Source organism: Cheilinus undulatus, linkage group 11 (genome assembly GCF_018320785.1).
Source record: "Cheilinus undulatus linkage group 11, ASM1832078v1, whole genome shotgun sequence".
Classification (NCBI taxonomy): domain Eukaryota; kingdom Metazoa; phylum Chordata; class Actinopteri; order Labriformes; family Labridae; genus Cheilinus; species Cheilinus undulatus.
The window spans coordinates 47,487,335-47,502,515 of NC_054875.1; the positions used below are offsets into that span (position 1 = coordinate 47,487,335).

Sequence of the window (15,181 nt, forward strand, 5' to 3'; positions counted from 1 at the left end):
TAAAAACAGCTAAACTTGGCATTCAATGGCTGAAAAAGCATATAAATAGCTTAAAATAGCATGAAAATAGTGGAAAAATAGCTAAAACTAGCATAAAAGATGAAGAGTGCAATACCTGATTTATGAAGATATGAAATCAGTGCTAAAAATATAAAATTTAGTTAACAAAAAAAAAAAGACAGAGTAGCCTCTTGTGTCTAAAGGCTGAAGGTGTGTGAGATTGTGCTAAAGATGGTGGAGATATTGTTCACAGCAGTGTTACTCAATGCTGCTCAACCAAAGAGCCAGAAAATACATTTGCAAGAGCCACAGTCTAAGCAATGAAGCAAAAACAGCTTGAAGTAGCAATGAAAATAAGTTAAAATTAGTCCATTATAGGAGATCAACTCTTTCCTGGTCTTATTGTAGATCATTTTAGCCAGATTCATTCTTTAAAGCATCGTATTTAGATAAAAATGAACACCCATTTAAGGTACAACGTTATTAATAATTTTTTATGTAAATAATAAATTGTTTGAATGTGTTAAATTAAGTTAACACATGGAAAAGATGTCATCAGCTGTTTTAACTCTCATTATTGTAATAAATAAAATGATAAAACAGAGAAATTTACAGCTTTACTCTCTTCAGCTGAAGTCTTCAAGTCCTGTAGAAGTTTTCTATTCCTGGCTCCTGTCTGCCTGTTTCTCACTGTCCTGCTGGTCAGGTATCAGGATTTAGGAGATTTTATGATGATTTTGATCGGTTAATTATCACTATACAGTAAATCTATAATGTTTCCTGCAACGTGGCATGTATTAAATGTTTTATAATGAACTCATATACTGATGTTTGATCATTAGGGTGTATCGTCATGATGAAATATAGATGTGGAATATTAATAAAACAATATTTTAACAGTCTGCAGCTCGCTGAGGAGAGAATTAGAGAGGAAAGAGAGAGAGCGGGTATTCATGTAGACATCACTGATGCACATATACGCCATGGTTGGAGAGCTTTAAAGCAGGAGAAAAGTTCAGCTCTGTGTTTAATCCTTTTCTCCACTGTAGAAAGAAGCCTCAGGTCTACACCACCAGCATGTTAGCTTGTGTTTGTCTGTCTGTGATTGGCGTTAGTGTTTGCACTGTTGTGTCAATGACATGAAGCCAAAGGTGTCTGTACAAATAAGCAAGACGGACGCATCGATAGACTCGGCCACATGGCAGTTATTTCAGAAAGAAATCCTCCTTTTATGTGTAAATCAGTCATTGACACAAGCATCCAATTCACACACACACACTAGCACAAAGAGCCGCACACAGTTAGAGAGGAGGGCAAAAAAATGAATTCCATGATGCAGTGACCACCTATAATGTCGTATGAGTAAAAATAAAAAGTTTGATACTTAAGATTTTTCAAATGGCAGAGATTGTGCCAAATGGGCCCAAATGGCACAAGAGTGGATTTCGCCTGGATATTTGTTTTTTTACTAAAATCTCTCGTATTTTGTCCTGTTAACCCTCTGTGCAGGGTTGTAAAACTCAAGGCCCGGGGGCCAAATCCGGACCGTGGAATGATTATATATAGATTTCCAATTTTTAATTTTAAGCTACATTTTGACCTTTTCAGCTCGTTATTTGGCTTTTTAATCCCATATTTTGACTGTAAAACTAATGATTTCTTTTTTTTTCTCATATTTTGACATTTTAAACGAATAATTTTTACTTTTTATATCATATTTAGACCTTTTAGACTTCCAATTTTAAATCTAAGTAATATTTGAAAATTTTTTAGTCCTCATTTTGAATTCTAGCTCATATTTTGACATTTTCAACTCCTCCATATTTTGAGCTATCAGACTCACAATTTAAAATTTTACTCATATTTTGACTTTTAAACTCGTGATTTCAAATTGATCTCATATTTTGACCTTTCAAACTTATGATTTCAACTTTTTCCTCACATATTTGCACTTTAAAAACATTATTTTTCTATTTTTAATATCATGTTCTGATCTTTTGAACTAATAAGTTGGAATTTTTATCTCAGGTTTGAGCCTTTAAACTTATCTTTTTTACTTTTTTGAATTACCAAATGATTTATCCTCAGTGCTGTTTTTTCATATTTTATTGAATGTTATCACTGGTGAAAATGAGGTTGACTGGTATGGTTAAATCTTGACCCTGACAGGCTCTCAGGTTAGACCTAAATCCAGAATCAGGCCCCTGCTGTGACTGAGTTTGACACTCCTGCTCTAGTAACATGAAAGTTGAAAGAGATAATGTCAAGATTTGGTGCTTTGGCCTACTGGAGAATTTTGGACTTCAACTGCATTATTTCTATGGGATAAAAAGTGCTTAACAAATGTATTAAACCACCTGTCATATTTGTCTCAGAGACCATCCAGCATCATGAAGTGCTTTAATACGGACTCTTTCATTTTCAGTGAGCTCCACGTTTTACCATTTTGAACAGGAATGAGGAATTTCAAACTGAATTCACCTTTTTATACCCAAATTTGAGCCGGCTCACTGGGCTTCTCTGAGAAGTCAGAAATGAATCAAGCATAACATTCAAGCACTAAAACTCATTTTTCTGTCCAGGAATGCAAGTAAATAACTATAATTTTACATATTAATCTAGAAATAATAATGTGCTTTACTATTTTTTCAGTTTTTTTGTAAATCAGTAAATTTGAAAATTCATGGATAACAATAATAATTATATTTCAGCATTAAAAATATCATTTGGGTGAAAGAGCTACATATTGGTGTATTAACCATTGCAGATACATAAAAAAATGATTTTAGTAATTACCAATGCTGTTGATTTAGAGCAGCTGTGGCAGAAACCTTACTTTGGGTCGTGGTCTAATAAATTTGTTAAGCACTGGATATGCTAAAATTGCAAAAAATAAAATAAGTAAATAAATAAATTTTAAAAAAGGCGAAAATTAAATTTTCATTTGCCAACTTGATTCTCTCTGATCCAGTCACATAAATACACATATTTACACTTCTGAACAAATTTCACACATACCCTCTTCATTACTGTACCTTAATCATTCAAATAGAACTTGTAGTTACAGAATTATACTCATTTAAAGATGGGCTGTAAATTTCAATCAGTATCCTGATAAAAGAGGCTATGAAATCCTCCAGACATTATTCAGAATACACCATCAAGGGACAGCAGTCTGATTCATGTGGGTACCAGCACATAGAGGGATTGAGGGGGAGGAAACTGCAGATTTTCTTGCAAAACAAGAACTGAAACACAATAAAATTATGGAAATAACATTTAGTAAATCAGAAGCAAAGGCATTACTAAAGAAAAGAGTCATGAGTGAATGGCACGAGTGCTGGGATGAAGGAAATAAAGGACGACATGTTTATAAAATTAAGCAAAAAGTGGGAAGAATGGAAATAATATGAAAATCTACCAGGGAACAAAGAGTTATATCAAGATTAAGACTAGGTCAAACAAAACCACCCAACAGGGAAATGTGACTGTGGAGTCAAGGAAGAAACAGTGGAACATGTTTTATGTAACTGTCAAAAGGATAATACTCAAAAAGAAATGCTTTTCAGGAAACTACAGAAAAGTGGACTGAGAGTGCTGAACCTCAAGAATTTATTTAGTCTGGGGAAGGGAGAATATAAAGCAGTTTTTGAATTCTTAAAAAAATAGATTTAATGAACAGAATTTAGTTTAAAGGAAATATCATGTATTTATTTTCCTAATGGGAATAGGGAACTCTGGCCCACACTCCTGCATAGTAGGAGGCGGTAATGCACCTTTAACGTTGGATGCCACCCGCCGTTAAACAAGAAGAAGAAGAAGAATTGCGGATGAAATGAGTGCTCTTGTCATTAATATACAATCTTTGGTAGATGTCGAGGAAGTAGAGTTGAAGGGAGAAACGTTGAGGAAAGAGAAGACCGGATGGTCAGAATCCAGGTAAAGTTTCTAAAGTCAGATTTAGCAGACAGCGTACAGCACGTTCATTCAGCCTGAGCTCGTTAGTGTCGTGTGTCTGTTTGTTACTGTGTCGGTTTAAGTCAGGGACTCACCACACCGTTAAAAAGAACACAGGCTACACTTCCGTCTGATGGTCAGGATGACTGAGCTTTAGCTGAGAAAATAAATCTGCATCCTCCACGTTACAGAAAACACTCTTTCTCTAAGTAAGCACTCACTTCATCCCCAACTCCAACTCAGTCAGTAAGTTAACGGAGGAGCGAGTCGCTCTGAGACTGAAAAGGCTTTTATGAAAACATCCATGTAGCCTCCCCCTAACTCCACCGATGCTGGAGAAGGAACGAACCTGAGACAGCTGGAGTCTGATCACCAGGAGAGGCCAAAATACCTGGGACAGGTGGAGTCTGATCACCAGGAGAGGCCAAAATACCTGGGACAGGTGGAGTCTGATCACCAGGAGAGGCCAAAATACCTGGGACAGGTGCAGTCTGATCACCAGGAGAGGCCAAAATAACTGGGACAGGTGCGGTCTGATCACCAGACCATCAACATGTGAGCCAACACAGACAGGAGGGAGACACAAACTTCAGCTCCGCTGAACAGTGAATAGTGGCTGGAACTTTTTAAACCCACCATCATAGATCAGCAATATTGTTCATGAATAATATTAGAATGGCTAAAAAAAATAAAGGTTTAAGATTCATCTGTAAGAATATTTTCAAGCTCCTGTCTGAATTCATGAGAATCTAATATTTTAAAGTTCATCACAAACTAAAAGCAGGAAAAAGATTTTAAAAAATAAAAAATAAAAAAAACAACAAATCAGTCCCTGGTACGTGAAAAAAAAACTCAAAGCGTCTGTCATCAGGGCTTCTGATCTGTTTGACAACCAAGAATTAAAACCTGAAAAGAAAAACCAAATCTGCCTCCATCAAGGTGAATAAAAATACTAGTTTGATTTTTTTGATTTTTCAGTCTCTGTGTATTCAGGATGAAGGTGCTGTCAGATTTTGGAGCAGATTGTTGTTTGAAGAACTCAGTATCTGAGACATTTTGCTCTACATAACTTTTTAACATTATACTGTATGTTCTAATCTGTTTATCCTTTAAATCCCTAGATTAATAGAGAGATCTGTTTCAATGGAGGAACAGCTGTCCAGCTGTGCTCTATGTCAGGACGCCCTGAGAGATCCAGTTTCTACTGGCTGTGGACACTGGTTCTGGAGACAGTGTATCAGCTCATACTGGGACCAGTCTCCTTCATCAGGAGAGTCCTCCTGTCCCCAATGTGGAGAAAGACCACAACTGCAGGTATCCAGTCAGTCCAGCAGTGTAACAGGTAAGACTGGTGTCAATGGTTTACATGCAGGTAGAAAAAGTGGATTTATGGTCTGACTTTGACTAAAACTCCTGAAAAATGAAGGATAAAATCCAGTGTATAAGCCACACTTTGATACCTATTTGATCTGTAAAAACCTGGCTGTGGCTGATAGACCAGGACGACTTTATAGGACCAGGACCAAGAGCTAAGACAGACAACATCATCACCACAAGCAGCTATCACTGCCACACACAAACTGACCTGTTAGAAGGTCGACAGGGAGAAGGTTCTAGAGACATGACCACCTACTGTAGCAGACAACAACATGCTTCACTGGAATCTGTTCTGCCCCAGTGCTTTATACTGGGAAAAGGACAGGAGTCCAGTTAACTAGCCTAATTAAGCTCTAAGCTCTAGATCTACTGAACCATGCATGGAAGCATTCTGATTGTGTCTGAGAACAAGACTTTTGAATATACTTTATTAGATGGTATGTAATGCATGATATCTTCTCATGAAAATAGGACATTTGAACATTTTAGCTGAAGCCTGTTTTTGTTTTCAGTTTATTCTCCTGTAGCAGCTCAGATTTATTTCAGGGCTGTTTTTGAGTTGTGCACTTTGTGTAATATTTAACCAGAAAATGGTCTATTTGATCATGTTCTAAAACCAGATTCCTGTTGTCAGTCCAGTCTGATATTGTTGTGGTCTTTCAGCAGATAGAGGTCTACAGGAGGTTCTAGATGAACATAGGATCAGTCTGAGGGAGAGATGTGAACATGTGACTGAAGGAAGTGATGAAGCAGGAAGTAGAACCCTCCTGAACAGGATCTACACTGAGCTCTACATCACAGAGGGACAGAGTGAAGAGGTGAACCGTCAACATGAGGTGAGACAGCTTGAGACAGCTTCCAAGATGGAGAGCCTCCATGAGACTCCAATCAAGTGTCAGCACATCTTTAAAGCCTTACCTGGCCAACAGAAAGCCATCAGAGTGGTTCTGACCAACGGTGTGGCTGGTGTTGGAAAAACCTTCTCTGTGCAGAAGTTCACTCTGGACTGGGCAGAGGGCTCAGAAAACCAAGACGTCAGTCTGCTGGTTCTGCTTTCATTCAGGGAGCTGAACTTGATCAGAGATGAGCGCTACAGTCTTCTGGAGCTGCTCTGTGTTTTCCATCCAACATTACAGAAGGTCAGTGCAGAGATGCTCGCTGTCTGTAAACTTTTGTTCATCTTTGACAGCCTGGATGAAAGCAGACTGTCGATGGATTTCAACACCAGTGAGGCTGTGTCTGATGTGTCAGAGAAGTCCTCGTTAAACGTGCTGCTGACAAACCTCATCAAGGGGAATCTGCTTCCCTCAGCTCTCATCTGGATAACGTCTCGACCTGCAGCAGCCAATCAGATCCCTCCTTCATGTGTGGACAGGATAACAGAGGTCCGAGGCTTCACTGACGCCCAGAAGGAGGAGTACTTCAGGAGGAGGTTCAGTGATGAAGATCTGTTCATCAGAATCATCTCCCACATCGAGAAATCCAGGAGCCTCCAAATCATGTGTCTGATCCCAGCCTTCTGCTGGATCACTGCTGCAGTTCTGGAGAACATGATGAGCACGGAGCAGAGAGGAGAGCTGCCCAAGACCCTGACAGACATGTACTCACACTTCCTGTTGGTTCAGACCAAGAGGAAGAAGAACAAGTATGATGAGGGGCCTCAGATGAGTCCTTAGGAACTCACCAGATCTGACAGGGAAGTTCTTCTGAAGCTGGGGAGGCTGGCGTTTGAACATCTGGGGAACGGAAACATCATATTCTACCAAGAAGACCTGGAGCGCTGTGGTCTGGATGTCACAGAGGCCTCGATGTACTCAGGAGTTTGTACTGAGATCTTTAAAAGAGAGAGTGTGATCTTCCAGAAAACAGTCTACTGCTTTGTTCATCTGAGCGTTCAGGAGTTTCTGGCTGCAGTCTACATGTTACACTGTTTCACCAACAGGAACAAAGATGTAGTGGAGGCATTCTTAAAAGACGTCAAACACAAGGAGTCATCCAGAAAATCTTTCTTGAAGAAGACCAATTGTTTTTTTTCAAACTTCTCACTCCACCCTGGATGTCTTCCTGAAGCGTGCCATGGAGAAATCCCTGAAAAGTCCAAATGGACACCTGGACCTGTTTGTTGGCTTCCTTCACGGCCTCTCTCTGGAGTTCAACCAGAGACTCTTAAGAGATCTGCTGGGCCAGACAGACAGCAGTCCAAAAATGATCCAGAGGTTCATCAAGAACCTGAAGGAGATGAACATTAAAGGTATCTCTCCTGACAGAAGTATCAACATCTTCCACTGTCTGATGGAGATGAACGACCTCTCAGTACATCAGGACATCCAAGACTTCCTGAAGTCAGAGAACAGATCAGAAAAGGAACTCTCTGAGATCCATTGCTCTGCTCTGGCCTACATGCTGCAGATGTCAGAGGAGGTTCTGGATGGGTTAGATCTGGAACAGTACAACACATCAGACCAGGGACGACAGAGACTGATTCCAGCTGTGAGGAACTGCAGGAAGGCTTGGTAAGTCCAGATGTGATTAAATAAGAGCAGGGCCGGCTCTAGCCATTTTAGGGCCCTAGATTTGAATTTGGTATCCCCCATCCCCAGCACTTTGTCATCAGCTCAGCGTAAAGTTAACAGTTGACTCACTAATATTATTGTAGAAGTTTAGTTTGTGTGTTCGACTAGTAATGTCTGCTCTCTCTCTCTCTGTTTTCTCCTGTTATCATTCAATGGCAGCTGTGTGTCTTTATGAAAGCATGGTATGAGCTCAGACATTCCAGTGCTCTTCTTAATATTAGTGATGAAAAACACAAACATAATGTCCCTGATGAACTTTCTCTAAGTTACTCTGCTGTTTCTGAACAATCAGGAGACATGGAGTAAGAGTTGATTCTATTCTAGAACGTGGTCCACACAAGATCAGTGTTACCTGTGGATCTCTGAGATTTTAGAATAAGTTCAGAGGAGACTATGTATCCACCACATCTGTCATTTATAAAAGTCATAGTTCTAGAGCAAATTTCCAACCATATTTCAGCAAACAGAGCTCCTCTAATGATTATAATCCAGTCTGAGTCAGCAGGGTTTGATTTTTGATGGTGGTATTTGTGACTTTTTCTTCCTTTTATGGTAAACAAAAATGGAGGCTGCATCAGACATCGTAAACAAATATTGTGACATACTGTTTGATATTGAGGGAATATTAATCAAGTAATATTTTAACATAGTGCACACCTCTGGATCATGACACACAGAGACACACATATGGAGCACGCACACTCACAAATAATGCTGCTGCACTGATCCTCCGTGGTCAGGGAGGAGCTTTTTATCAACTGAACTACTGATGTCAAAAAGCAAAATACATTCTGTAAATATTTTTTTTATCAAATATACTGTGAAAATTTGAGCACTTTAAACAAAAGCACGTCATGTAATATCAATGTCATTACAGGCTTTGGGGCTGTGGACTATCAGAGACTCACTGTAACGTCGTGGTCTCAGCTTTACAGTACAACCCCTCACATCTGAATTATCTGGACCTGAGTAGAAACAAGCTGCAGGATTCAGGAGTGGAGCTTCTTTCTGCTGGACTGAAGAATCCAAACTGTCGACTGGAGACTCTGAGGTAAGACAGCATGTTAAATTTCTCTGTTCAGATTAATATGAGGTGAAACTAAAGTGTAAATGTCATACTGATATTAAACTGATCCTCACCGAGGATTTCAGTGATAGGGTCCATTTTCTTCTTCTGTGGTTTTGTCTGTTGATTGGTTGGACAGTTTTTGTGACACATTTCAAACCTCAAAATAAGAACAACATCAACACAGTCTGTTTCCCTCTAACCACTCAGAGAGCTGATGATCTTTTTCTCTGACATTTTTGGCCTTAGAGGAAACTTTGAGATCTACAGTTAAATCTATAATCAGTCTGAGAGTTTTTATTTCTGTCTAAACAACATGAGTTTGCCTGTTTGAAGAATTCATAAATGAAGTAGCATGTTGGTGTGATTTACTGGAGCTTTTTTTTTCTCAGAGTGTATTTTTGTTTGGTGTGATTAAATTGAGCTTTTTTGGCTGACTACTGAGGTCAGCCCTACAGATGGTCATGTCTGTGTCTGACTGACTGACTGACTGAGTGATGCTACTTTAAGAGCCATGCCATACAGAGTTGGGTTTGCTTGCACTGAAAGCTGCCAGTAATGGCTGCCTCCACTGTGGTAAATGGAGGGGGGTATTTTGTTAAAGAAGGGTTATTTATTTTGTTATTTTTTTTAATTTCAGTGGACATCACAGAAAACTACTTACATTGTGTTTTATGTTTAAAAAATAAAACTTACAGCATTCACAATATTAAAAGTTATAGAACTGGTTCTTGATGGTCTAAAATATATAGTTTTATATCAAGCATTATGTAAGATTTTTGCTGTTCTGAGAATTAAAGGTTTTAGTCCAACAGTTTCTGGAGAAAAACATGCAGGTAAATAAATCATGGGTCAAAAATGCTTACTTTCTCTCATTTCAAAGCCAAAGTAGAATTGAATAGAGAGCTATTTGGGAGTGGAAAGAGTCGGCTCTGCTTGCTGAACTGAACCACATGATCCGGATCTCTGAACAGAGCAGGAATTAGGATCCTTCTATTCTCAACCCACAGACAGCACAATTACACCCTAACAAGAAGTCTCTCTGCCAGAACACACACTTCAGTCAGGTATTTCTACAGACATCCCAGATAGATGCATTCAGCCATATACTAGGTTTTAACCTAGTTTTGTTTTTAGTCATGTGTTTTTGTGTGTTTTTCACCTGCATCATGTTGTGTTCAGGTGTTTGGACTTTTCACTTTCTAAACTCTAAACCTTCATCAGCTTTGATCAGATAATTTAACATTTAATGATTTAAAACACTAATGGTATTTTAAAACACTTGTTCATTTTTTTCTTTTTATTCAGGTTGATCAGCTGTGGTTTGTCAAAGATCAGCTGTTCTTCTCTGGCCTCAGTTTTAAAGTCGAACCCCTCACATCTGAGAGAGCTGGACCTGAGTAGAAACAAGCTGCAGGATTCAGGAGTGGAGCTTCTTTCTGCTGGATTAGAGAGTCCAAACTGTCGACTGGAGACTCTGGTGTAAGACAGCATGTTTAATTTCTCTGTTCAGATGAATATGAGGTGAACCTAAAGCGTAAATATCAGACTGATATTAAACTGATCCTCACTGAGGATTTCAGTGATAGGGTCCATTTTCTTCTTCTGTGGTTTTGTCTGTTGATTGGTTGGACAGTTTTTGTGACACATTTCAAACCTCAGAACAAGAACAACATCAACACAGTCTGTTTCCCTCTAACCACTCAGAGAGCTGATGATCTTTTTCTCTGTCATGTTGTCTTTTTCACATCAATCACAAATTGTTCAACAACAGGCATTATCCATAGAATAATGATGAATTCATGTAGAGATGAATTTTTCTGAGACTTTATGAAGCTGTTTGATGATTAACATGATGGAAAGTTTTAATGTTAGACTCTTTGTTTAAATCTCTTCTCTCCTCCTATAATAAATTTTACAGATGTGTTCTTTGTTCATGCTTCTCCTCAGTTCATCCTGAAATTTTTGGCCTTAGAGGAAACTTTGAGATCTACAGTTAAATCTATAATCAGTCTGAGAGTTTTCATTTCTGTCTAAACAACATGAGTTTGCCTGTTTGAAGAATTTATAAATGAAGTATCATGTTGGTGTGATTTACTGGAACTTTTTTTTTTTTCGTGTTTTTGTTTTTCACCTGTGTCATGTTGTGTTCAGGTGTTTGGAGTTTTCACCGTCAAAACTCTAAACCTTCATCAGCTTTGATCAGATTTATTTTACATTTAATAATTTAAAACACTATTGGTATTTTAAAACACTTGTTCATTTTTTCTTTCTATTCAGGTTGATCAGCTGTGGTTTGTCAAAGATCAGCTGTTCTTCTCTGGCATCAGTTTTAAAGTGCAACCCCTCACATCTGAGAGAGCTGTGGCTGAATAAAAACAAGCTGCAGGATTCAGATGTTAAGCTACTGTTTGATCTTCAGAAGGATCCAGAGTACAGACTGGAGTATCTGCAGTAAGTAGAAGGTTTGATTTAGTCTATGCTGGTCTCTACAGTGTTACACTAACAGTTCAGTCAGGAGAGACTTCATTATGAGGTTTATTTTCAGGTTTAGAAATGAAGGGAGTGTGTAATGTCTTTGGTGATTTGACTCCATGGTGTCGTCTTCATGTACTCAAAGTGTAGTGAGGCTCAGATCAGGATCAGACACACCCAGAGTAGACCCTGCTGGTGGAGGAGGAGGAGGGTTGCAGGATGAGCTGAGTAGTGTTCTTAATGAGGGGATTAAAAACCATCTAAATCAGTCATTTCTAACATCCATTTCCTTCATCTACACCACTTATCACATTCAGGGCCACAGGGGCCAGAGCCTATCCCAGCTATCATAAGGGGAGAGGCGGGGTACCCTAGACTGAAATATAATGTAGCAAACTTTAGACACAGTAGGAGCTCATTAACAGTTGAAGCCTCTGAAACCTATTTAAATGATGTGATTTTATCTTACTGTCATCATTTTGTATCATGTTGGTCTCAGGCAAACGAGACTGTCTTAAAACCCATCAGGTCACTCCACAATCAAGCCCTGAAAATCCTAGACAGAAAGTCACAGCAGAATCACCACTGTGATGTACTCAATAAATACAAAATGCTTAGCTTTGATAATTTAGTCCTGTATTCAGATGTTCATTTAGTGTCTAAAATAATCCATAATGCAGCTCCTCTGATACTGAAGAGCTTTGTTAAACTTTGCTTTGAGTACATTAGCAGATCTTCAAGGTCTGCCTCCAGTGGAGACTGCAGTATCCCTGAGCATGGTTCTGCCTTTATGGTCTACTTTTTCTTTTAAAGCTATCAAAGCATAGAATAATCTCCAAACCATTCTGAAACTTTGCAGACTTCCACATTTTCTCTCAAGAAGTGACAAGGGGGATTTTAAGGAATCAGTCTTGTCTTATACCACTTTCCCACTAAAATTAGCGTGTAAAGGCGGGTTTTTTAAACGCAAGTAAACCCGCTAACAATCAGCAAATGACTCCTTTCCCATTGCCAGCAGACCCGGGTCTGTGGGGCTGTTTCTTTCCTCTGGTGTGTCAAGCTGATGTTATCACGTTGGTTTTTGTGTAGTAATAAACAAGAAAAGAGGATCGATGTGATCATTTCCAAGAAGAAAATAATGCAATAAACAAATAAATGAGAGGTTAATAGATTATATCGTTTGAAAAGGATCTCTCTTTCCAGCTGCACACGGACAGGACGCACTGCGCTTTGTAAGATAGGCAGGAGAAATTAAAGGCTGTCTGCGCTAAATCTGTCCGAGGAAAAAAATATTCATCTCAGTGGATATCTTCATTATAGCAAGACTGATCTAGCAAAGCATTTTAGTATTCATATGTGCCGTGAAATTACACAGCTGCACGATGTTGATGGCAAGGAGGACTAATCACTCCCATGCGCCCGCATGTGAAATAAAGGCTTGATCATGACGACAACAACAAAACACATAGACAGTGAACGTGCAGTACTTTCCCTCTTTAAGAGACAGATTTATTGCGCTCTAACTTAGATAAATCTCTTTAAAGTGAGGGACTGTGAAAGTTGTTGCCACACTCACTCAACATTTTAGCTATGTCCTTGTATATAGTTGTGTCTCGCACAGTCCCTGTGACCTGGTGCCGAATCTCCTCTTCTCCACGGATCAATAGAAGCTCTCTGATCTCGCTGTCTTGCCAGTGCTGTGCGATCTCACAAATATAAATGTCACACGCTGAGCCCAAAAAACAACAATGCTCATCTCTCAGCTGCCAGAGTCTTTTTGTTGCCCCAAGTTACGGGCGTGATATCATGCCACAGGCACGTTACGCCAAAGTCATCTCGCGTTCAACCGGGTGTGACGTTCCCACTGGAGCCGATCGAAGGCGAGCCGATAAAAACCCGTGTCTGTGCAGGGTCAGTCAATCAGGGTCTGGATGCCGATCAGAGCCTTTCCCACTGCTGACAGGAGCCGATTGTTAGCGTGTTTAAATGGGTTTTTCGGCCATCGGGAAAGGGGAATTAATCTTACATCTAAATCCCTGTGGACACAGGCTCCTTAAGTTTGTTAAATGAGTGCTTTTATTTCTGAAGCCTCTCCAAAGGCAGAGGAAATCACAGACTACTGCTGTTCTATTTCAAACAGTAAATACACTATATTGCCAAAAGTATTCGCTCACATGTCTTGACTCGCATATGAACTTAAGTGACGTCCCATTTTTAATCCATAGGGCTCAATATGACATCGGTCCTCCCTTTGCAGTTATAACAGCTTCAACTCTTCTGGGAAGGCTTTCCACAAGGTTTAGGAGTGTGTTTATGGGAATTTTTGACCATTCTTCCAAAAGCACATTTGTGAGGTCACACACTGATGTTGGACAAGAAGGCCTGGCTTTCAGTCTCCGCTCTAATTCATCCCAAAGGTTACATTTGGCACAGTGCAGTCCGTCAAGTACCGTTCTCCTGGCAACCGCCAAACCCAGACTCGTCCATCAGGTTGCCAGATGGAGAAGCGCGATTCATCACTCCAGAGAACGTGTCTCTACTGCCCTAGAGTTCAGTGGCTGCGTGCTTTACACCACTGCATCCAATGCTTTGCATTGCACTTGGTGATGTGTTGCTTGGATGCAGCTGCTCAGCCATGGGAACTATGGATGACCCTGATGAAGGCTACGTGCCGAAACGCGTCAGTCTAATAAAGTTGTTCTTTTAACTACCAGTGTTGCTAGAGATTTCTGTTCTCTTCAGTCATGGAAACTATGAAGCTCTCTACACACTGTTCTTGAGCTAATCTGAAGGCCACATGAAGTTTGGAGGTCTGTAGCGATTGACTGCAGAAAGTTGGCGATCTCTGCGCACTATGCGCCTCAGCATCCGCTGACCCAGCTCCGTCATTTTACATGGCCTACCACTTGGTGGCTGAGTTGCTGTCTTTCCCAGTCGCTTCCACTTTGTTATAATACCACTGACAGCTGACTGTGGAATATTTAGGAGCAAGGAAATTTCACCAATGGACTTGTTGCACAGGTGGCATCCTATCACAGTACCACGCTGGAATTCACTGAGCTCCTGAGAGCAACCTATTCTTTCACAAATGTTTGTAACAGTCTGCATGCCAAGGTGCTTGATTTTATACACCTGTGGCCACGGAAAGGATTGGAACACCTGATTTCAATTATTTGGATGGGTGAGGGAACATTTTTGGCAATATAGTGTACGCCACTAAACACTCGCTGACATCATGATGCCTTCAAGGACTCTGTTTGCCTTTAAGCTTCAGGTCAGCAACATCTGAAGAGGAGAGCTGAGAGAGAGCGCTACTTTACAGGATTACTGTGATGTGAGCAGGACTGAAGTCCCTGCTGCTCTTCTTACTGGATATTCTGATCACTGATAATAACTCATGAAGCCCCTCACAGTGTGGAATCTCTCTCTCTCCCTTTTATATCCTCAGCTGGGTGAGGTAAAGTGATTAAAGAGAGGATCCTGATTGTCCTGCTGGTCAGAGAGGAGGAATCAGCAGCAGCAGCTTGTGTTTGGTGAGTCTGTAACTGGACCTTGTTACTGCTTTAGGACTAAATGACTGAAGATGAACGCCTCCGTTTGGATACAGATGTTGAACTTTCTGTCACAGCGCCCCCCTATGGAAATACATGAACGAGGGTTGGCTCAACTTTGGTAGAGGCTAGCTTTGGCATACAACAATCTCCCAGTACCAAGACAAACATTTTCTGATCCC

At 40.0% G+C, this 15,181-nt stretch overlaps 1 pseudogene; it reads left to right on the forward strand.

The window, feature by feature from the left end:
* The first annotated feature begins 3,882 nt into the window (after positions 1 to 3,882).
* Positions 3,883 to 15,168, forward strand: LOC121517826 (annotated as a pseudogene).
* Positions 15,169 to 15,181: the final 13 nt, after the last annotated feature.